Source organism: Sinocyclocheilus anshuiensis, unplaced genomic scaffold (genome assembly GCF_001515605.1).
Source record: "Sinocyclocheilus anshuiensis isolate Anshui unplaced genomic scaffold, SAMN03320099.WGS_v1.1 scaffold726, whole genome shotgun sequence".
Classification (NCBI taxonomy): domain Eukaryota; kingdom Metazoa; phylum Chordata; class Actinopteri; order Cypriniformes; family Cyprinidae; genus Sinocyclocheilus; species Sinocyclocheilus anshuiensis.
Window position 1 is genome coordinate 1,032,348 of NW_015542365.1, and position 24,677 is coordinate 1,057,024.

The 24,677-nt window shown below is 37.2% G+C and overlaps 2 pseudogenes; one reads left to right on the top strand and one right to left on the bottom strand.

The window, feature by feature from the left end:
• Positions 1-2,800: 2,800 nt before the first annotated feature.
• Positions 2,801-13,962, bottom strand: LOC107692084 (UBA-like domain-containing protein 1; annotated as a pseudogene).
• Positions 13,963-14,665: 703 nt separating this feature from the next.
• LOC107692082 (probable E3 ubiquitin-protein ligase MGRN1) lies at positions 14,666-23,885 on the top strand (annotated as a pseudogene).
• The last annotated feature ends 792 nt before the right edge of the window (positions 23,886-24,677 follow it).

A 24,677-nucleotide genomic window follows, 5' to 3' on the forward strand; every position in this document is an offset into this window, starting at 1 on the left:
ATTAATGTCAAAAGAAAAAGCAGATGGGGCCAGAATTACAACTGGAATTGGAGTTCTCATCCTTTTTCCAAACCTGGAAATGAGACCGAATTCCCGAAAAGCGTTCATGTAGAATTCCCCCAAAAAGCAAGAAACTACAAAATGTGATATACACATGAATATGTCATGCAAAGTGGCAAACATGTTGTATAGTAGTCTGGTTTAATGTAGCTTTAGCGGCATGGATTTACTCCCCTCAACTAAGAAACAACACCCCAAACCAGCTCCCCCAAAACAGATTTAAATAAAACTAGAAACCATGATTATAAAATATCCAGATCTTTCAGAATCAAATTTCCAACCAATGTTTACAATCTTTGAGGATATCTTTGAGTTACTGCGTAACGGACAAAGCAAAGCATCATGGAAAATCCGGTCTGAGTGCGAAAAAGTGTTCAACTAGTGAGATTCCCTGATTGGTTGAATAGAGTCAGGTGACCAGTGAGGTACGAAAAGTCCCATTATCCAACGGGGGAGAGAAAATGTAAGTCCGATACACAATGTTTGAGTGTGTAAGTCTCACACACTGTACACATGAATGCTTGCATTGAATACTAGTTAGTTAAAAACCGCAAAAACAGATCGCTAATCCACATGCAACGTCAACTCTCGTCTTACATAAAGAACACCAGATAAAAGAATAAAAAGTAAAATGTGAGAAAAGTTGCTGCCTTAGATGCTAGACGTCCATCTTTGAGAAAATACCAGAAATAATCCATGGGCGCAATGATCGTAGTCCCATATACGTTAAACTACTCTTTTATTATAGAAAAAAGCTCGGTAAATTTCAGTTGCTCGCTTTCTGAGTAATACAATGTGCGCTTGTTTCTTTATTTCTCTTATTACCTTCATGTTGGCTTTCACTCCTCTTCTGTAAATGTCCATGTTGCTTGGTTATTCTTGGTGTAACTCGCTCCTTCCTCCATGTTTGGTGAGTGAGAGAAAAACGAGTGCCCCTGACCCTCCCCTAACCCTCGCTCTGTGTAGTCCAGGCCCTCATCTCTCGGCCTCCATAGCGACGCTGGCCTTCTGTTCGGTTGCCGCTTGCTGGTTGACAGCTGAGGGCCAGCCTGGGGGCGGGTGGGCTTGTTGGGGGGAAGTCCCCTGTGTCCATAAGCCCTGCTGGTTGGGCATGGGTGGGGTCATGCCCCAGCTGACCGGAGGTGGAGGAGGTGAGGTGGCCATGCTGGGACTGCTGCTGCTGTTGAAGCTTTCCGAGGCTTTGAGTCGCGAGAACATGGTGAGGGCGTCTGGGAAGTTTGGTGGCGTTGCGGGCGTGTTGGCGGGGGTACACATCTAAAAAACAAACAAGATGAAGAATCACAAATGTGTTCTTGGATAATGCACATCATTTATCAAATTAAAAAATTCAATAATAAAAAATGTATCCAATTTAATCTGGCAAAACTGTTCAAATGTTTGGGGTTAGGAAGATGTTTTCATGTTATGGAAAGAAGTCTCTTATGTTCACCAAGGATATATTTATATGATCAAAAAAAAAGAAAAAAAAGTAATATTGTAAAATATTATTACAATTTAAAATAACTGTTTTCTATTTTAATATATTTTGAAATGCAATTTATTCCTGTGATGGCAAAGCTGAATTTTCAGCAGCATTGTGCAGTTGTGCTGACTAATATTTTTGTGAAAACTGTGATGTGTTTTTTCAGGGTTCTTTGATGAATAGAAAGTTCAAAAGAATGTTACATTATAAATGTCTTTACTGTCACTTTTGATCAGTTTAACAAGTCTTTGCTAGTATTAGTTCTACTGACCCCAAACTTTTGAACACTAGTGTAGGTAGAGGATGTTTTTTTAAAATAACAGAATACTGAATCTGAAATACTGATTAAGAAAATTATTTTTGCACTGATTCTAAGTATGCAAAAATGTATAGTCAGTTCATAACGTTATGATGATTTGACTATATTCCATACATTATGCATCTCTTGAGTAAAAGGGAAATTGAAAGCAATGTATTTTTCTTGTAATAGGCTCAAAATCATCACTTCAGTCTCAGTTCCTCAATTTAAGTAATTCTTATCATCCTATAAGCAGAAATAATGATAATTCCATACGACGACTACTCCTACTAATAATAATATTTATACTTCTATTAAACCTTCTTATAAATTGACATGTACAGTTACAGTATAACAACAGTCAACCATCAGTTCAAGAACAGATCACACCATAGGACATACCAGTAAAATATGGAGTGCCACAAGGATCTGTCCTAGGTCCTCTGCTATTTTCGATATACATGTTGCCCCTTGGTAATATTATTAAAAAATACGGGATTAGTTTCCACTGTTATGCCGATGATACTCAACTATATATCTCAACAAGACCAGATGAAACTTCTAAATTATCAAAGCTAACAGAGTGTGTTAAAAATGTAAAAGATTGGATGACCAATAATTTTCTCCTGTTAAATTCGGATAAGACAGAGATATTACTTATTGGACCAAAAGACAGTACACCGAATCTCGTGGATTACAGTTTGCAACTAGACGGATGTACGGTTACTTCCTCTACAGTCAAAAATCTGGGTGTTATATTAGATAGCAACTTGTCTTTTGAAAATCATATTTCCCATGCAAACCAGCTCCCCCAAAACAGATTTAAATAAAACTAGAAACCATGATTATAAAATATCCAGATCTTTCAGAATCAAATTTCCAACCAATGTTTACAATCTTTGAGGATATCTTTGAGTTACTGCGTAACGGACAAAGCAAAGCATCATGGAAAATCCGGTCTGAGTGCGAAAAAGTGTTCAACTAGTGAGATTCCCTGATTGGTTGAATAGAGTCAGGTGACCAGTGAGGTACGAAAAGTCCCATTATCCAACGGGGGAGAGAAAATGTAAGTCCGATACACAATGTTTGAGTGTGTAAGTCTCACACACTGTACACATGAATGCTTGCATTGAATACTAGTTAGTTAAAAACCGCAAAAACAGATCGCTAATCCACATGCAACGTCAACTCTCGTCTTACATAAAGAACACCAGATAAAAGAATAAAAAGTAAAATGTGAGAAAAGTTGCTGCCTTAGATGCTAGACGTCCATCTTTGAGAAAATACCAGAAATAATCCACGGGCGCAATGATCATAGTCCCATATACGTTAAACTACTCTTTTATTATAGAAAAAACTTGGTAATACAATGTGCGCTTGTTTCTTTATTTCTCTTATTACCTTTGTGTTGGCTTTCGCTCCTCTTCTGTAAATGTCCATGTTGCTTGGTTATTCTTGGTGTAACTCGCTCCTTCCTCCATGTTTGGTGAGTGAGAGAAAAACGAGTGCCCCTGACCCTCCCCTAACCCTCGCTCTGTGTAGTCCAGGCCCTCATCTCTCGGCCTCCATAGCGACGCTGGCCTTCTGTTCGGTTGCCGCTTGCTGGTTGACAGCTGAGGGCCAGCCTGGGGGCGGGTGGGCTTGTTGGGGGGAAGTCCCCTGTGTCCATAAGCCCTGCTGGTTGGGCATGGGTGGGGTCATGCCCCAGCTGACCGGAGGTGGAGGGGGCGAGGTGGCCATGCTGGGACTGCTGCTGCTGTTGAAGCTTTCCGAGGCTTTGAGTCGCGAGAACATGGTGAGGGCGTCTGGGAAGTTTGGTGGCGTTGCGGGCGTGTTGGCGGGGGTACACATCTAAAAAACAAACAAGATGAAGAATCACAAATGTGTTCTTGGATAATGCACATCATTTATCAAATTAAAAAATTCAATAATAAAAAATGTATCCAATTTAATCTGGCAAAACTGTTCAAATGTTTGGGGTTAGGAAGATGTTTTCATGTTATGGAAAGAAGTCTCTTATGTTCACCAAGGATATATTTATATGATCAAAAAAAAAGAAAAAAAAGTAATATTGTAAAATATTATTACAATTTAAAATAACTGTTTTCTATTTTAATATATTTTGAAATGCAATTTATTCCTGTGATGGCAAAGCTGAATTTTCTCCAGTCATCAGTGATCCTTCAGAAATTGCAAATCAGAAATCAGCAAATTGTAATATGCTGTTTTGGTGCTCAAGAAACATTTCTCATTTATTATCAATAAAATTAATAAAAGTATTTATTTCAAAATCTTACAGACCCCACACATTTGAACAGTAGTGTAGAAATTTGTCTTAATACACTTTAATCAAATCAAATCAAAGTTAATCAAATCTTGTTCCATCTCTAAAATGATTCGCTTTAATTTCATGATTTGCGACTGATGTCACAAACCCCTTATTCATATCATATAGAGGCCTCTATTCCCAAACCAAACAATTTCTGATAGATAAAATCAGGTCATGTCTTTCACAGTTTACAGGAGTAAAAATTTGTGAAAGCCATTTCATGTTGACTTTAAATACTACTTTAACCTTCCTAACTAATAAAACACATTTTAAACCATATGACAAGCTGCTAAAACATTTTAGTAACAAAATTAAATCCTGCTAAATTGTCCCAGCAGATCATTCCGACATTCCCTCCCTTCCTTTGCATTCTCTCTGCCTGTGTTGATTGGTGCCCTGCCCTGGCATCACCCGCTCTGCCTTCCTCTGTGTGCAGTTCAGCTACTCCATTACCTCTGTGACCTCCCCATTGTCCTCTATGAACTCGCAGCAAATCGCGCATTTACAGAGGTACACAATAGGCCTCATGAGAGCACCCCCGCCATCCTGCGATTTTTTTCGGCGGCAGGACAACATCACCAAAAATAAACATTTCAAAGGTCACCACATATCTGCACAAGGCAGCAATCTGTGGGTTTAATGGGTTTAAGGACTAATATGTGGGGAGAAATCTAGAGATTTTGTCAATGAAAGCTAAATGAATGGACAGCATTACATTGCGATACTTCCTGGTGTGCCCTTGCACAGGTATGAGAAACATGTCCATATTGTCTTACTGCAGCAATCACATTGGCATCCGTGTCCCATCCTGTCAGCAACCTTGAATACTGCCGCCTGCAGTTTTTATTGACCCACTGTAAGGATATCTCTCCAAAAACCACAACAATCACCCCATTGTGGCTGGTCAAAAGTCTCAAATGGACCTCAGTGTCCCTGAATGGCTTTAATTCACAAGAGTGTTTACAACAGGAAGTTTGAGGGATTAAGGGGGGGTTGAAAGCCCTCGGTTTTGAAGAGTCGCACAAAATGGCATCCAGCAATACATGAGCCTACTGGACAGCTGCTGCAGATGTGAAGAAGACGGTCAGTGGCTTAACACGGCCATCAAAATGAGAGCAGATGCATCTGCAGATCCTCCATAATTCAGAAACATTGACAAAGCGTGTTTCGAGAGGTGTGGTGTACATAACAAACATGCTCTGGCCGACAGCTGGGTTGCTATGGAAATATTTTGGTTGTGAGGACAGATCTGTTGATGAGAAATGAGGTCAGAGTTGGCGTAGAAAAACAACCTGCGGTGCACAGCCCAGTCTACTTTGTTATATTTCTTTTTTTTTTAATTACATTTGATTTACTTGGAAACCCAGTAAATGTTATCTCTTTTGGGACACTGATAAAGCTGAAGTGTGTAATTTCTGCATCACTAGCATCTGCATCACCAAACAGAACTGCAATATACATACAGGTGCATCTCAATAAATTAGAATGTCGTGGAAAAGTTCATTTATTTCAGTAATTCAACTCAAATTGTGAAACTCGTGTATTAAATAAATTCAATGCACACAGACTGAAGTAGTTTAAGTTATATATATATACACACACACAACAGGTCTTTCTAGTTCTCGAATCTGTTTGACTGAGAGCCTTTTCTAGGCGTGCAATATTCTAGTGACAACAGAACTCAAACCCACTATAAATGTATAAATGATACTGTTACTGTTTTGTGAATGTAGTTTTAAGAGTTTTTTGGGCAAAAATTTAGTTGTTTAGACTTATATGCAGTTTGTTAATAGAGATAAGGTCTATTTGAAAATTTGCTTTAACGTTTTCGGAGATGTGAGCACCAGGACATCAGCGGCCGTTCAGCACTCGTGAACCCGCAGAGAGCAGCCGTACCTCAGCCAGTTCTTCTGGAATTTGCCTCTGTCTTCCATTGTTCAGTCAAAAAGATAACCCAGCCTTAGTAATTTTACAGACTTTACAGACACTGTAAAGTCTGTAAAATATGGCACAATGTACTGGAATTTTCCATATTAATTTTTCACAGATGTTTTACCCATATTTTGAATTATGCACCGTGTAATGTCAGTTCTTTTTCTTACAGTGTACAGAACCACAGTGTTTATACTTTATAACCTACAAATGACATACTTGTATTTGCTTCTTCATATTAATGTAAATTGGAGAAAACATGAGAAGAAGAAAAAAACGCTTGCGTTCCCACATGCTTTTGAGTGATTTCAGAGTTTTAAAACAAAGACAGTGCCGGCCCACTTTTTCAGCTACCTTGTTTCCAGAAGCATTTTTCCCATTTAATTTTTTTTTTAAGTCTTTATTAAAGAGTTATAAGCCATGAACCAAACCAATCTGCTACAAGGTGAATCACAATTTACACACTTTGACTTGAGCAAAAAAAAAAGTATTTGAAAATCGTCCAAAAAAGTTAGAAAGACTGCAAGAATTGCAACCTCATTAAGCACTGCAAATAGCATAGTTGTACTAAAAACAATGGAGAAATATAAAACTATTTAAAAACTGTTGTGTTCTAGACTTCAAAATGCAAAAACATGTTTTAAACACATAAAAGTGAAATGTTTTGTGGGTTTGGTACACCAAGCACATCCGTAAGCATTTCAGGGGCATAATATTAGAAAGCACCAACCTTGTTCCCCTTCACTATTGTTCAAAGAGCCAGACTGTTCCAATCCACAAACACTGTAAAATGTAATAAGTTGACTTTACTTAGAAAAAGTGAGGAAACCGATTGCCTTAAAATTTCCAAGTAAAGTAGAGTATTAATGTTTAGTTGGCATAACTTAACACAATTTGTAGAGACAACTTGTTAATCAAGTATACTTAAGTACTGTTGACTTAAAATCATTATTTGAGTTAACTTTCTATTAGTTTTCACATTACTAGGAAAATATTAGGAAACCGATTGCCTTAAAAATTCCAAGTAAGCTAAACTAAAAATAATAAGTTAAGACAAAAAGCAACAACTGAACTTGAGTTTAACATTGTTTATTATATATTAAATCTCTTCAGGTACTACAGCGTACCAAACAAAGTCAGATGACCCAACTCTATAAACAGTTTTTTGAATGTAGCATTAACAATTTTTGACAAACAAAAAACACATCGTTACTCATGTTAATCTCCTAAAGCAACTTAAAAGTGCAGTGCAAGTGCAGCTAAAAAAAGGATCCTGACTGCTTGACAATCTTTGACCTGAAACTGAACAGGTGACCTTTTAAATAATCAACACTAGCTTAAGTCGTAATGCTTACAATAATAAAAAAAAGGTTTAGCAATAACACTGCTCTAAAACTTTTAAGAACATTTTTTAAAGATTCTTTAACGTTTAAAAATATTTTCAACGAGCAGTTTCTGGATTGGAACTGTCCTCCATTCCATTGAAAATAGCTGGAAATATATAACATAAAACCAAGGAAGGCTTTGAAAATCCTTTGAACTAAAACAGTGATGCAATTCACCGCTCCATATTTACACTGTAGTTTGGACGTTCTAGTACAACCACTGTTTTGCATCCTTCATCATATGCATGTCTACATGACTCAGGGCTGGAATTATGAAAAGTGAACACACTGTGGCAGATGGTGCATGAAATATAATGATATGGTCTGTAATGAGATAATTGACGGTTCACTGCGGTGTTCCATTGTAACACAAAGCTGTACAACACTGCCTGATCTGCTGTATGCGGATCTGTGAGTCTCTGAGAGAAAGAGAGATGCTGGGAGCTGTCGTCAAGCAGGCAGACAATGCCTTTAGGAGGTGCTTTGATATTTATAACAGTAATTTGTAATCACGTACTGCAGAGATGCAGAGGTTTTTCTGATCTCTGCACTCTATTATACCGTGTGTGTGTTCAAGTGTTTGCACATATGTGAACAAATGATCTCTCAGTTCAAGGCTTGATTATTAACCTGAGTGTTTACACAGTACAGAGGGATTTCAGAGCAAAACAATAGGCAAGCATTGTCTAAAAACGGCTGATTTTCACAATGAAAACAAGACTTGATTCATACTTATGTATGTTAAAATCAAGGACATGATTCTACAGCCAATACTGGCTGCAATGTCCTCTGCCAAGTGATTGTGCAGGGATCGTAAACCAGCAAAAGTTGTTAAATCAGAGCAGTTGAAATATCATCCAACTGAAAGACATCTTGGAGAGTTATGACATTTGCTCTCCAAGAGAATTTTTAGAGGCTTTAAAGTCGTGATGAAACAGCAGCAGCGACAGATCTTTCTTTCTGTATTGTGACGTACATCAGAGTGTAACAGCTTACTGAAAAAGAAAAATGTAGGGCTGGGACTTGGATCTATGCATCATTTGACTGGATTTTGAGGTGTTGGCGTTGTACTCAAAAAGAGTTTGGTTTAAGTGGACTAAATGATTGGAGAAATCCTGCATACGTCACCAAAGAAGTTTTACTGGAAGGTCCAATTATGATATTTTGATTAAACGTTACAAGGTTAAAAAAAAAAAAAAAAAACCTTCCATAGATTAATTATTTATAATAAGATTCATAACATGCATTTAGAAAATAGGGTGAATGAATACTATAAAAAACAGCGATTACTATATTAGCATTCACATCAACGGATAACGCTCTGTTTATTATAATTGTGCATTGCATGTCGTCTGCTGCTTTAAATGCTCCAGCTCTTTAAAGCTGGGTGGATTCTGAATGGCTGTCGGTGTTTTTATTGTACATCAGCTGGAAAAACTGTTTTGAAAATTGATTACAACAATATAATTTTTCTGTGCCATTACCATTATAGCTGTGGTGTGAACAAATGGCTCATAGAATTACAATTATTATTAAAATTTTAGTTATAGTTATCGTCCTTGGTGTGAATTGGCATTAAATACTGTAAAACACTATATGTATTATAAATTATATGTCAATCGTCATATTATATAACTGAAGCTATAATTGTTCGAATTAAACATTTCTCATTCTGTTTTTCAGTTACCTCACAAGCTAACGCTTAGTCTACTAGCTGCCACCTTGGCATTCCACTTACCGATCACATTTAGTCATTTAGCATACAATTTTATCCAAAGTGACTTGATGAACTTCACAAGCAATTAATTTACCATTCAAGAGGCAACAATATTCACAGTTCTGCAGTGACATGTTTCCATGTGTCAGCATACAAATCTAGTTCAGAAGAGAAAAGATCATTTTAAGGAAGTGCCTTTGACTCTGGTTGGGATTTCATTTAAATACTCATAAATTAGCCGCATTGCTTCCAAAGAGTAATCGGGAAGGCTATTTTGATCATCTAGAAGAATATAATGTGATATGTTTTTGAACAGAATTTAAAAACGGCTAACTTTGGGTTTTTGAATCTGCAGGGAGCTACCAGCAGGGGCAATCTGGGCCATGCTAACCAGTTAAACCTTAAAGGGATAGTTCACCCAAAAATGAAAATTCTGTCATTAATTACTCACTCTCATGTCGTTCCAAACCTGAAAGACCTCCGTTCATATTCAGAACACAAATTAAGTTATTTTTGATGCATTCTGACAGCTCTCTGACCCTCCCATTGACAGCAAGGGTCCTTACATGATCAAGGTCCAGAAACGTAGCAAGGAGATCAGTAAAATAATCCATGTGACATCAGGGGTTCAACCGTGATTTTACAAAGCTACGAGAATACTTTTTGTGCGTAAAAGAAAAAAAGATAACGACTTTACTCAACAATTCGTCTCCTTCGCGTCACCCTAGCACCATTTTGGAGAATATCCGCTGAACGCAAACAGCGTACGCTGTTTTGTGTCAGCTGCGCCACACGGATACTTTATTTTCATTCAAATCAAAACGTAAACGACGTAAACCGCGTATCCGTGTGCCACAGCTGACACAGAACAGCATACGCTGTTTGCGTTCAGTGGATATTCTCCAAAATGGTGCTAGGGTGACGCGCAGGAGACAAATTGTTGAATAAAGTCGTTATTTTTTTTCCATCAAAAATATCTTAATTTGTGTTCCGAAGATGAACTCTAAGATTACTCTAACCTTTCCCCACCTCTGTCTGTAAGGTGCAGGAATTCAGCTGTATCTCAGAATTCAAATATTGCCAACCCTTTCTTAGGTCACACTCAGGAACAAACCACAGTTAAAGTTACCAGAACTTGTACCCCTCCTTCTCAGCCCCGATGCCAGGAAAAGAGCCTTTTCTACTCTTTGTGTGTTAAATCCTGTTTTAATTACCATACTTTAACCAGAGGATAACTGGCTTTTCTTTTTTCTTTGGACGTGACTTCATGGTCAGAGCTTCACTGGACAGAATACAAGAATTCCTTGGGCCAAACGTTCATTTCTCAAAATGTGAACATTTTGCTCTGTACAGACCATTATTCTTTGGTAATGAAACTTAAGTTCTAATACTCAATTATAGACACCTATAGAACAGACATAAATCCTTGTTTAATAATTGATGACCTAAATTAAATTAGACTAAAATCATATCTGTCATAAAAAACAATTATTTTTATAAAAGTATTGTAATATAAGTAGCCAATTATTCAATACTGAAGGGACAAAATGTAAATGTTTATGGCTCTGCATTTGAAAAACACAAAATAGATGCACCCCTCTCAATGTCACAGTAGTTTCCGCTTTGCTGTAATAAAAAATTTATTTTGTAATATAATACAGTAACAAAAGGACATATATTACATGTCTTGATTTGCACATTTGTCCGGAGTGTATTTTATGTCACTATTAGTCATAAGCAATAATGCATAATTTATCTGAATGGACAAAATCCAGAATATCCATCTTTTTTGTCCTACTTTCTGATTACATTGAAAGGGAGCAATTTCAGTGTGAATTACTTTTTTCAGTTTCAGAACCCAGATTTCTTTATAAAATTCATAACTAAGTTTGAAAGAGCTTTTTCTGTGTGATACCCAACTTTCTGTTTGAGTATTCAGCTCAGCGGGTGAGTTATGAGCTAACGTGGTCAGCAATTATTGTAGGACTACAGCAGCAGGGTCACTCTAGGAGACCAACATCTAATATTACATCTGTCCAGAGCATGATCTCAGCCCTTGACGATCTGCCCATTCACAACAATTATTTCCCAATAAATTGTTTAATAGTAAAATAAACATCAGCACATACAGATGTTAAGCTTCAGAGGCCTGAACATGTGGCAAACTTTCATTGCGGCTGTGATGTTGTGCTTTACAAATAAATTATATAGGAATAGTTCACCCAAAAATACAAATTCTGCTCACTTTGCTCACATGTTGAGTAAATGATTTTATGATCAAAGACTACAGTCACCATCAGCGATTCTACTCCAAGAGCCAACAGATTCTGAAATGCTTAGGGACCCTCCAAACAAGACCAAGCCAACACAAAAGAACACTGAGATGTAAGCACACAAGTCTGCTGATTTTTTCATGCACTTATGACTTCACTGTCAATCAAAATAAGTCAGGGGAAAATGTGGCGCAAACTTGATTAGGACTGCATAACTAATAATATTAGTAAGTGTTGGCAGCCATGCCACAAAATCACACCTCTGCTTCTTGTGCTTTCACCTGGATCTATTTAAACTGTGATGCAGTCTCTCTTTTGCTTCCACTAAACCCTTTATGTCCCATATACTCACATCAATAAACCTCAAAGAGACACAAACATGGGGTGAACTGCTATCTGAAATATTGCACAACCTGATGTGTAATATGTAACTGAACATATACGAATGCCACATTTTAATGACATAATTTCTGTTCTAGTCATGTATGATTACTAAGAATTTTTTGAAATCATTCAGATTCAGATTCAGATTCACCAATTAATAATTTTGACCATTTTATGAACCAGTTAGACCGATTCATTGAAAATAAATGACTCCAAAGAATACATCACCTACAAATCACAATAGCATTATCTACAAGATGAAATATTTAACAGCAAAAACATAAATGTAAAAACTCTTCACTATACAAATTTCCATCACTTCCACAATTTTCATGACTTTTCAGGACTGAATAACAGAATTTCAATAGTTTACAAAAACTTTACAATAAGGTTTCATTTGTTAACATTAGTTAATATAAATTAATGAAACAATTAAAGAGAAATAAAGTACAATATAAAAATAAGCATTTATTAATCTGAAAAATTAATGTTAATTTTCATCATTTATTAATACATTATTAAAATCAAAACTTGTATCTGTTAACATTATTTACTGGACCTGAGCTAACATGAACTAACAATGAACAGTTGTATGTATTAACTAACACACAGTAATACATTAATAATTACTGTAACAAATTAATTGCTGATTGTGAGTTATAGTTAATGCATTAACTAACATTAACTAATGGGAATTTATTATTTGTTTAAGTGTTACCTATATGCCTAATATTTCCAGGTTTCTCACTGAAGTGGAAAACAAAGGTGACAGTGGGATATTCCAGAACTTCATCATCATGATGCTCATGCCATACCTTTCTTTTTTCATCAAGGAATTAAACACTAGTTCTAGTCAGGAAGACACTGCTTGTTGCTTGTGAGACTTTAACCTTGCGGTCATGATTTCATTTAATTTTTACTGCAACACTGAAATACTGCCTACCTCTGCACACTACAGTAATAACAGTGAACACAGTGTGTGTGTGTGTGTGTGTGTGTGTGTGTGTTTATTTCTGGAAGCCCCGTCTCTCGGCAACATGGCCGACACTATGGCTACAGATTTACATTGTTATTGTTACAACCACAATGTAAACGGAGCACATATAGCCACATAACAAACACATGTAATAGAAAAAAAGTTAAATGTAATAAAGCAAACACTTATAAACAACATTTACAGATTTCATACTCACCATTTGATGATGATGACCGTACGGGATATTTGTCTCTTGAAAGAAGGCACTAAGGGCTGTCTGTGAGTGAGAGATCATAACACAGCATTACCTTACATGCTGTGTAATATGTAGCCTATTTAAACATTTATATCACTCTAGACTGGGAAACTATCGGAGTTTCACTTATTTCGGAGAGCTGAGAATAGCTGCAGGATTTAGGCTGATCTAAATGAAAAACGAAAGCACTACATTGTATCAGTGTTGAGCTCTGCTGGAGTGTAATCTGCCAGCGGTCATCTTCATTGCATGGCATGGGAAGCTAGTACAGTGTGTCATTGGGAAGGATTATAGTATTTAATCTGGAGTAAACTCTAATTGGATAGTAGCCTGTCTCTGTTGAGCTTTTCGCAATTGTTATACTATAGAAATGTATTTAAGTGCCGTTTTATTCCAAAATAAAGCACATGCAGACGGTATTGATAGATGTGAGATGTCCAAGGAGGAAACTAAAACCTATTTAGATCATTGTTATTAGTCATTATTAAGGAATGACAACCAGACGCGACAGAGTATGCAATGCATCACAGAAACAATGCACTGGCGTAGGCATGCATATGCGTTTACCTCAAACTGCCAATGTGCCGCTTGCAAAAGCTGTTTCGCCTGGTCTGCGGCACATCCAGCTGTCAGGACGAACTGGTTTATCATAACTTGATGTTTGAGTTCATCCATATTCGCTGGTGTTTATTTCCGAGCCACGAACAATAGTGTTTTACCCGGGACTGTTTTTTTTTTTTTTAGATTTAGTCTCTCCGCTTTTCTCTTTCAGTCGTCCACCATTACAGCCGGTTGAGCAAACACAAATATTTACTGTAAGAGCGCTGGTGTAACGAGCGCCAGATGATCGACAGCATGAAGCAGCCAATCAGAGCGGGGCGGAGGTCATGGGAATTGTATGCGTCGGGATTCCACGTTTGTTGTGTTTCTGATGACACTGCGTTAGTTTGCCGTATACGCTGAAGCGCTCGAGATAGATGTTTGCGATTTGCTTATACAATGCGACATTATCCATTCCGAAACAAAGAAAAGGCACATATAAACTACACGACAAGGATAAGACTGAGTGCGTGTTTAAGTTGATCTTTTTAACCAAAACTACACATCCCGTCATGCAACGCTTTGTTTGTTAATTTCTAGTAGGCAGAATTTATGAATGACGGTCGCTCGTCCAATTCCCATTCGAGTTATGCTACAACCTTTCCAAATATGGTAAACAAATCTTCCAACACCAATTGAATCATCTTAAAAGAAGACCCCATTATGTACTTTAGCGGAGTCCTCCTTTGTAGTGTTAATGGTAGCATGTGACAACAACTTTTACATTGATTTTACTTTTAATAACAGTGCGTGACTGAGCTTGTTAAAATTATATGCTTTGACAACAAAAACACATCACATCTTAAACACAGACACAGAATAAACAAAATGTAATTATTTAATTGTCATCCATAAGGTTTCTTTTTAAGCTTTTGTGGTGTGCCTATCAAGTTCAAGTCAGCTGAGACCACGATGTACGGTAGACAGGCACAACATATCCCAATATCCTTTGCTCTCAGAAAATCCCATCTCGCGAGAATATGGGTTCCTCAGAAGAGAGGCTTTTTCAATAGTCTTGTTTTTGTTTTTATTGTGATGAAAAGTCGTTTATTTGACGTCTACTTGTGAGTTAAGGGATTTTACGTAAGTCACTCAGTTTTTTTCACAAGAGTTAAAACCCAAACGCAGATACAGAAGTTGGTTTCTTTTGTTCGCAGTTCTTGTTGTCGCCAGAGATGGGAATGTAGCCATAGCGGAGGAAGCAAACCGTATCCAGCTAACTGTCCAAACAAATCTTCCTTTATCCACATATATCGGTCTTCAGCAGCCATTTACACTTAAACATGGGTTCAATACTGAGCAGGAGGATTGCTGGAGTTGAAGATATCGATATTCAAGCCAATTCGGCGTACAGATATCCTCCCAAATCAGGTAAAATGCCACTTAAGTATAATGTTGACAAACGTTAGCTTAATTATGATGTCTAATGTAGTGTGCACTTTTACCGTTTTTGGTGTCACTCATGAATTGTCACATTATTTATGTTTGTTACTGTCCATTAAAAATGAATAAATCAAAAAATCAGTTATTTACTGAATGTCTAAATCTACTTTGGCAGTGACGTAATATGTAGAAAATATATACTAATTTGATGTCCTCATGGATGCATTAAAACATCATCCTGCGTCAACTTTGTCTAATGAACACATCCATCCCAGATAATAATCTCCCTAATGGCTTTATTGCAGGAAATTATTTCACCAGCCATTTTTTCATGGGAGGAGAAAAGTTTGACACACCCCATCCAGAGGGATATCTCTTTGGAGAAAATATGGATTTGAATTTCCTAGGCAACAGACCTGTGCAGGTGACCAAATGAAACAAGCTCAAAACTTTCAAGAGTTTGACACTTTATGTCATCCTCACACATACGTTTTTGCCCCGTTCTCCACAGTTTCCCTATGTGACCCCAGCACCGCAGGAGCCTGTGAAGACGCTGAGGAGTTTGGTGAACATCAGGAAGGATTCTTTACGACTTGTCAGGTATATTCTGAATATAGTCACGGCTTGAAGGGGCTGCTGATGACGCCACAATGTAGAATATATGCTGAAATAAGAGATAAATGTGAGGAGGTTTGACAACCAACTTACCAATGGGATGGCAATGTAAGTTTCCTCTGAGTAGTACATTGGGTAAAGTTTCTGCAGTTGAATGATACGAAATCATTATGCTTGTTGTGTACACTTTTGTAACTAAGTGAATTTCTTATAGAGGAAAAGGATTAGATGATAATTAGAAGCTTCTTGTGATTGATTAGCCTCGCTTGCGCCATTTGAGCCCAAAGAAACATAACCCACTGGCATCTAGACAACAACTCTCCTGGCAACTTAATGAATTCCTTGGAAACAGTGGTACAATTAGCACTTGGTCTAAATACAAAAGATTAAGCCCTTTTACATTGGTCACTGTGTTTTAATGCACATTATTAGTAATTGACACCCTCAGGTATGCTGAGATGTGTTGGTTATAATCACTACAATTTTCTTTTGAGAGATACAGCCCCAAGAGCCCTTCAATGGTGTCTGAGACGGTCCATTATAAGAGAGGGATAAATCAGCTATTTTCTCTACCTTCCTTCAAGATTGATTTCACCAAATGGAATCCTGAAGAGGTGTGAATTTCTAAGATTACGTTTCTTTAGACGCTTAGAGACTCATTTGCATCAGTGTCATGTGATGTGATGTTTAAAAAAAAAACTATTGTGAATAGTTAGGTGTCATGTAGTTTGAGAATTAAACATTGAAATATTTCTGTAGCTGAACTTTGATCTGGACAAAGGCGTTTTCCCTTTGGTGGTCCAAGCAATAGTGGATGATGGAGATGGTTGGTGGAAAAAAAAATTGACCATTAAAAATATAATCAGTTAGAATTATATAATATCATTTCATACTGTTGTCTCACAAAACATTGTGTTTTCTGTTACAGATGTCATCGGGCATGCACATGTCCTCTTGGCAGCTTTTGAAAGGGTGTGTATTTCTTGAGATTTCCGCTCAAGAATGTCAGCTGAAGGCTTGTAAGCATTTGGTCATGTTTTGTAACCCTGAATAACATTGAGTAAGTCATTAACCAGGCAGGATTTTATAGAGACAGGATGGTTTGAGATTCATGGTTCACATGATCATGGAAAACCTGAAATGTGGAATTTGACATTTTAAAATTGTGATTTCTTTTTTTTCAGGCTCTTAAAAGTCATGGTCAGAAATTCATTGGTCAATAAGAGTTGGAATCCTGGAAATTGTTTTGTAGCCAATATAGAAAATGAAAATAGACAGAATTAACAAAATTTAGCCTTGTTACGTAGAACAAAAGTTCTCACAGAAAGCATCATGAAGAGCCTGTGATGTTTAATACATTTTTATTAACACATCATAATCAGACTAATATATCAAGAGATGTTTGAAAGTAATGCATTGATCTGTTTTCATTGATTTAGGATCTATAAATTACTGGTTTTACTCATTTTAAAAATAGCTTTCATTCAGTTTGAATAGCTTTTCTGATATAATGTTAAATGTTGTGTTTAAAGAGTATAGGAACAAGAGGTAAGAAATAAAGCATTATTTTTCCAAGCAGTGCTAATGTTAAGTATGGAAATGCGCACAGATTTCTTCAATGGCTATTTTCCAATAAAGTACAAGTGTATATATATATTTGATCTCTCACATTCTCGGTGCACAAAAACTTTTACCTTACCAGCTAGTTCTGTTGTTTTTATAATAGTAATGCTATATATATTCCCTCACTTACAGCATGTTGATGGCAGTTTCTCAGTGAAGCCTTTGAAGCAGAAGCAAATCGTAAGTATTTTTGTGTCTCTTTATTAAATGCAAGAGTCTGATATTTGTGCCTTGAAGCAAAAGAACAATCTCATGTTCCAGTATATCTGTGATTGTGGCTATATGGTTGTGTTTCTTAATAGGATCCCTCATTAAACACAGATTGAAAGCTTTGATCTGTCCACTGCACATGTTTGGAAGCAGTAATCAGGCCATGTCGCTTCATGAAAAAGATAATGAGTATCTGTGCTGTGATGTTTCCCATGCCAGTAATCTGCATTTACGTATCGCATGCTCATCCTTTAGGTGGACCGTGTGAGCTATCTTCTGCAGGAGATTTACGGCATTGAAAACCGGAACAATCAGGAGACAAAGGTAAATCATGTCACTACGCCAGAGAATTTAGGGCAAATGAGATATGACGTGCACAACTGGTAATACAATATCCATCCTGCCTTTTTCTGTCTCTGATTTCACGTACTATTTTACAGTGTTTTGTTTTGTCTTCTCTCTTAAGTCCACAGAGGATGAGAACAGTGACAACAGCAGCGAGTGTGTGGTTTGTTTATCGGACCTGCGTGACACAATCATTCTCCCTTGCAGGCACCTGTGTCTGTGCAATGCCTGTGCTGACACACTGCGTTACCAGGCCAACAACTGCCCTATCTGCAGACTGCGTAAGTACTCATTAATCAACGCCTGAGCTTCCTGTATTGTTCCTCCATTATTATTCAGATTTGTTCCGCTAAATGAGCCGAACCTTTTAAGTGGGTATGGCCATAAAGATAAAAGGCTGAGTGATCATTTTTTAAATCTAATATGTACTGATTTACCATTGTGCTTTTATTACCCTTTTTATTGTTCTTAGTAATGAATAGTCACTAGTGCATCACTGATCACTCATGCAGTTCAGATCATGTGACTGTTGAACAGTGCCATCTGCTGGGGATGTCACATACTAATGATTATTTGATTTAGTATTTCTTCCCATTTGTGAAATAAGACATCAGGTCATTTTCAGTGGATTTATGTATCACAAAACACGTTTAAGTTTTTTTTTCTGAAAAGAACACATTTCCTTGATGTGTAATTTAAAGGACTAGTTCACCCAAAAATGAACATTTGCTGAAAATGAACTGAAATTTATACGAGTTTGTTTGTTCATCGGAACAGGAGAGAAATTTAGCATTACATCACTTGCTCACCAATAGATTCTCTGCAGTGATTGGGTGCCGTCAGAATGAGAGTTTGTAATAAATTCATCATTTAAGATGAATGTTGGTGCATTTTGATATGAAATTGCAACAGCGGATGGATTTTACACTGGAGAAGGCGTTATTATGGATTGTGGACTGGTATTTTGGCCAGAAGTGACAGTTTAAACATCTTAATGATATATTTCTTAGAAAAGCACATCTTACTTCACAAGATGTTAATTTGATGGACTGGAGTCATGTTGATTACTTGTGGATTACTGTAATGTTTTTATCAGCTGTTTGTCTCTCATTCTGACGGCACCCATTCACTGCAGAGAATCTATTGGTGAGCAAATTATGTAATGCTAATTTTCTCCAAATCTATTCTGATGAGAAAGCAAACTTATCTACATCTTGGGTGGCCTGAGGGTGAGTAAATTCTCAGCAAATTTTCATTTTTGGGTGAACTATTCCTTGAAGGAGAAACATGCTAATAAGAAACTATATACAACAGGACTGTGGTGAAGTTGGGCAAGCTTTTGTGTACTTGCATAAAGTGTTTCTGCCCTATAGAACTTCTTCACCGAGAGAATGTGCACTGATTTCGCTTCAACAGTAAGACCAGCTGTGCAAATATTTACCCCCTTTTTTGTAGCCAAATGAATCTGGTTACTTTTAAGCAGCAATGTGAAGATGCAGCACCTGTGTTTGTTTATGCACACTGCACTTGTTTGTATCCCTTTTCCCCACCTGACCTTTTTTTCTCCTCTTACTGCCCCAGCATTCAGAGCCTTGCTCCAGATTCGAGCCGTGAGGAAGAAAACAGCTGCCACTCTCTCACCAGTTTCCTTTAGCCCAGTGTTGTCCCAAAGCTCTGACCATACTGAGCATTCGGTAAAGTTCACACTCATACTTCATCCTGTACTCCAGTTTTTTAATACATCATGGATCCTTTTCCACTGTGTTGCTACAGTAGTATTGATTTTGTCCAGTGGAATCATGCTTCGCATTTCACTCCAGTACAGTTATGAATGGTATTTCAGGTTTTCAGTGGCGTATAACCTCCTCATTTCAAACATCCAATGACAATTTTTGTTTTTCGATTTTGTATGTATTTTTATTTTATTTTTTTTAGGTAGTCTCATGTATGCATTTATTTGATCCAAAATACAGTAAAAACAGTAATGTTCTGAAATAATACAATTAAAAATAACTTTTTTTTTTTTTTTTATCTCAGAATGCAGACAACATTCCTCCTGGCTATGAGCCTATCTCGCTGCTGGAAGCCCTGAATGGGGTGCAAACCATGTCTCCTTCAATCCCATCAGCACCTCTCTATGAGGAGATTCAGTTTTCTGGGGAGATGGGGGATCCTCTTAACCTGACTGGGCGGCAGCAGAGCGCAGAAACCACATCGATGAAGGGCAAAGGTAGCAAGTCACCAGATGGGTAAGTCCGTATTGTGAAAATACTCACTCTGAAAATGCTCAAATAAAGTTTTTATTTTCCAGTGATATGTGTCATGTTTCCAGGTCTACACGTTCTCCCTCATCCCCCATACAGGAGGAGGAAGATGAGGAGAGGATGTCAGAGCTCTCTGATGCCCAGTCTCAGTCTGTTCTGCCCTGTAGTCTCAGTCCCACGGAGGTCAGCCACTATCAATTTCTTCCCTGTACTTGTGAAATGATGCCCACTGACAAGCCAGTAATGGGTAACACTTTATTTTAAGGTGTAGTTACACATTACATGTACTTACTATAGTAATAACAGTAAATTATGCATAATTACAAGCAACTAACCCTAAACTAAACCTTAACCTTAACCTTATAGAAGGGGTTCTCAGCTCTGGCCCTTGAGGTCCACTTTCCTGCAGAGTTTAGCTCCAATCTTGATCAAACTCACCTACCTGTAGCTTTCTAGTAAACACCTTCATTAGCTTGTTCAGGTCTGTCTGATCAGGGTAGGAGCTGAACTCTGCAGGAAAGTGGACCTTGAGGGCCAGAGTTGAGAAGCCCTGCCCTATAGTACATGATTAAGTAGAGTAATAGTGCATTAATATTACTCAGTACTGTGTAATTACACTATAACAACGTCACCTTAAAATGAAGTGTAACCCAGTGAGCAGATGGCTTTCTTTTAACAGTGTACTTAAAGTCAAGCAGAATCTACTATGTTTTACGAGCAGTTTTCTTACTCTTGGTTAGGGCTGCACGATTAATCGCATGCGATATTTAACGCGCATCTTACCGGCTTTCTGACAAGATGCGCGTTAAATATCGCATGCGATTAATCGTGCAGCCCTACTCTTGGTCTTGAAATAACCTGTTTGTGGCATAAAAACTGTAGAATAGTTTTTAGTTTTATTAACAAATTGATTTCCTGTAAACGATCATTATGTGTGTGTGTGACTCATGGGATGGATGAGCTGACTGTGTAATTCAATGGATTTAGTTTGCATAGTTCTGTGGATTTTACCTGGTTGCACACGACTGATAAAGAAATGCAAACTAGTAAACAACCTACACTGTTGTGTCTGCTCATCCTAATTTATTTCCCAACAGGCCACAGTAGAGGGTGTGTCCACCAAACCTGGCTTCCCAAATTCAGGTTTGCAAACTTGATGTGCAAATCAGCATTAAAATAAAGCATTTTATGTCAATGCTGCAGGTCTTCAAATAATATGGCCAGCGGCAATAAAAAATATATTATGTAATGTGTATATATACTGTTTGTATTATGTATATATATATATATAGAGAGATAGATAGATAGATAGATAGATAGATAGATGGATTGACTTGCATCCTCTCAGGCTTTGGTTGTGATGCTGCTGTGTACCAGTATCAGTGATGGAGAACAAACCATGTTAATCATGTCATGTTGGCAGGTTCAGAGAGCAGATCGCTGGGTGTGTCTGTGAGTGAAATCCTACAGGACTGCCGCAGTGAGCGCAGCAGCCTGAGCCGGACAGAAAGTGACCCCTCAGCGGATCTGGCCCTACCTGGTGAGCCGCTAACACACACTCAATACCCCACAATCCTGACACCCCCATGAACAAAATAGTTCCTTTGAGTCCTTTTTCAAGGGTGGGGTGTCTTGTACACCCTGATAAACCTTTGTACTGTTGACTGAGAAAATGCAAAAGAGCAAAGTTGAAAAAAGCATTTTCAGCATTTGTGGCAGAACTGATGCTGTGCTATGTGAACCTTCTCTGTTATTGCTGCTTCCTTGCTCAGCAATTTCTTGCCAGAATTCTAAAAAAAAAAAATGTCAGTCTTTAAAGGCATTTTTACTGTTCTCTTGCAGTGTATTTTATATGCTTTCTACACACTAGAAAAAAAAATCTCTTGAGAATTCGATTATGATTCTTGATGTAAAATCATGAAATCTGAAATTTTATCATAATTCTATTAGGTCATTTTAATTTAAAATAAATTCTTGAAAATGTGTTTCAGATACAAATGTGATTGGATTAAATGTTATCTTTTATTTTACAAGTTTTGTAATTAAATATAATTTAAAAAGCAGTACACAGGATTAGTATTTTGAATAAGAAATTAATAGTTTATTATAGTATTGAAATGTAACTAGTAATTAAATCAGTCTGTTTTGCTTTGGTTTTTTATTTTACATCTAACTAAGAAGAATATATCTTATGCTATTGTAGTCCATTTTCACCACATAAACAGTCGAAATTATGAGATACTAAGTCATTATTGTAAGTCAAACTTATAAAATACTAGGTCATTATGACTAAAAAATGATTTGTGTTCATCTCAATTTCAACTTAATCTCAGAATTATGATATTGTATCTCATAATTTTGATTTATGATTTACCAAAGCATGATATTTTTTCCTCCTTATGTGGCGGAAATGGGCTTCCATGCTGGTTCTGTGTGTCTGATGCATGTCTAATGCTGTGCTGTCTCCTAACCCTCTCTCTTTCTTACTCTAACTCGGCTTGCTGTTAACACACATAGCGTCTGAGTCATGGTCCACTGCTGTAGAGGAATGTTGACTCTGGTAGGTCACCAATGTCATGAATATTTCACTATTTTTACTGGTTTTCCATTTTTCTACCAGTCGCTTTGTAAGAGTCGGTTCATAATAGTTATTTCTAAGTCACATGCAAACACAATTACATTACCACAAGTTTGGACACACCTTTTCATACTACTATCATGTCCATGACAGATGAAAAACAGTTGTAATTAAAGAAAATTCATATGTAAGCCCAGCTAGCCTGCAAAACTAATCTTTTTAAAAACAAAAGATCTTGAGAAAAATCAGTTCAGTCAAGTGTGTCTAAACTTGAAGTGAATATTCTCCTCCATTCTCACTTCACCTATATTCACCCTTCCTCAGGGTCATCAGAGTCCATAGAAAGCCTGAAGAGTCAGAGCACCAGCAGCTCCAGTCAGCTCCTGCTCTGCCTCCCCAGCACCCTGCGCATGGAAGATGAGCGGCTCACTTCATAAACACCCCTGCTGTGCCACTTTCATCAACCCGCTGTTTCAATCTCTACTACGCAAATCAAACTATTCCCATTCCAGCACACTATTGTTCATGAATGCAACCCTGTCTCAATTGACAATTACTTCTTGAGTACCACAATCTAAATTGTGTATTAGAGTCCAAGACATTTCACTGTGTAGTAGAAACACTACACAGAAGTCTAACACACTACCTTCAAGAAAACTTTAAAAAGAATCATCATTTATAAGACGGTCATAGCGTTTGCTATGAGAGTTCAGAAATTTTGAATGATTCAAAATCCTTTAATGGATGCCCAATCTCTTTGACGTCTGCAGCTTCATGGTGATTCATGACTGTGTACTTGTTATTGTTTTTTCTGTTTTTTATAATCAGTAAATGAACACTAAGTGCATCAGATTGCTATGATATGGACGCATAGTATTATCAGTTATCCAGTTGAAGTAATCATCTATGTCTATATCTTATATATTTGTTTTGTGCCTTACAGTACTGTGTGGCTGTCCCTTCATCCTCCTCATGTTGAAACATACAAAGTGGGAAGCTGTAGCACTTCTTGAAGCTTTAATGAGTAGTTTATAGAGGGATCTGCCATCATTTACAGTGACACATCTGATGCTTTTTAGTGAATTCACTGCTGCTTATCTATGTCAGGCACCTTAAGAAGTTATGTATATTTGTATGTAGTCAAATTGTTTTATCATAAAGTGTTGTGCACAAATGAGTCACTGTGGTTATTTATTTTAAGGCATAAATTATATGAAGTTATCGATGGCCCTGCTGTTCTGGCATAAACCCTAATTCCAATAAATACACTAAAGAAATATAAAAATGAAGCAAAGCTTAATTACTAATAACACCATCAATTTATAATATAAAAATTAGAAAGACATCTAAGTGCTGTTCATTGAACTTTATCCATCAAAGAATCCTAAAATATATTTTCCACAAACATTTAGTAAAACTGTTTTCATCATTGATAATAATTGAGCACCGAATTAGCATGTTAGAATAATTTCTAATGTCAACCGATAATTTTGTGACTGAAGACTCGAGTAATGGCTGCTGAAAATTCCACAGGATTTGAATAAATTAGACAAGACAGATATCTGAGCATATTGTAGTGTGAAGACCATATGTAGCCAGATGGTGGCAGTGTATTCACTGTTTTATAAATACGCTCACGCATTTATCAGACGAAACGGCTGTAGTTTATGCTGTAGTTTCTCCTATCACCTGAAATATTTTAACAAAATGCAGAGCCCAACTTTGAGTGGGTTTAATGAGGCTAACGGCTATATGTTGGACAATGCTTTGACTGTGTGACGAGAGGGCAGAAGACAGAGGTCTCCTCCGGCGGGATGAGTGGCGCGCTCCTTTTATTACACGTCACTTTTCATTTGTGCGCCTTTCTTAAACACTTGGCGCGCGCGCAACGTTTATTACCAACGACTTTTTAACGACTCACTCCAGACATGATGAAGCAAAGTTAAAAGGAAAATTGATGTCGAGA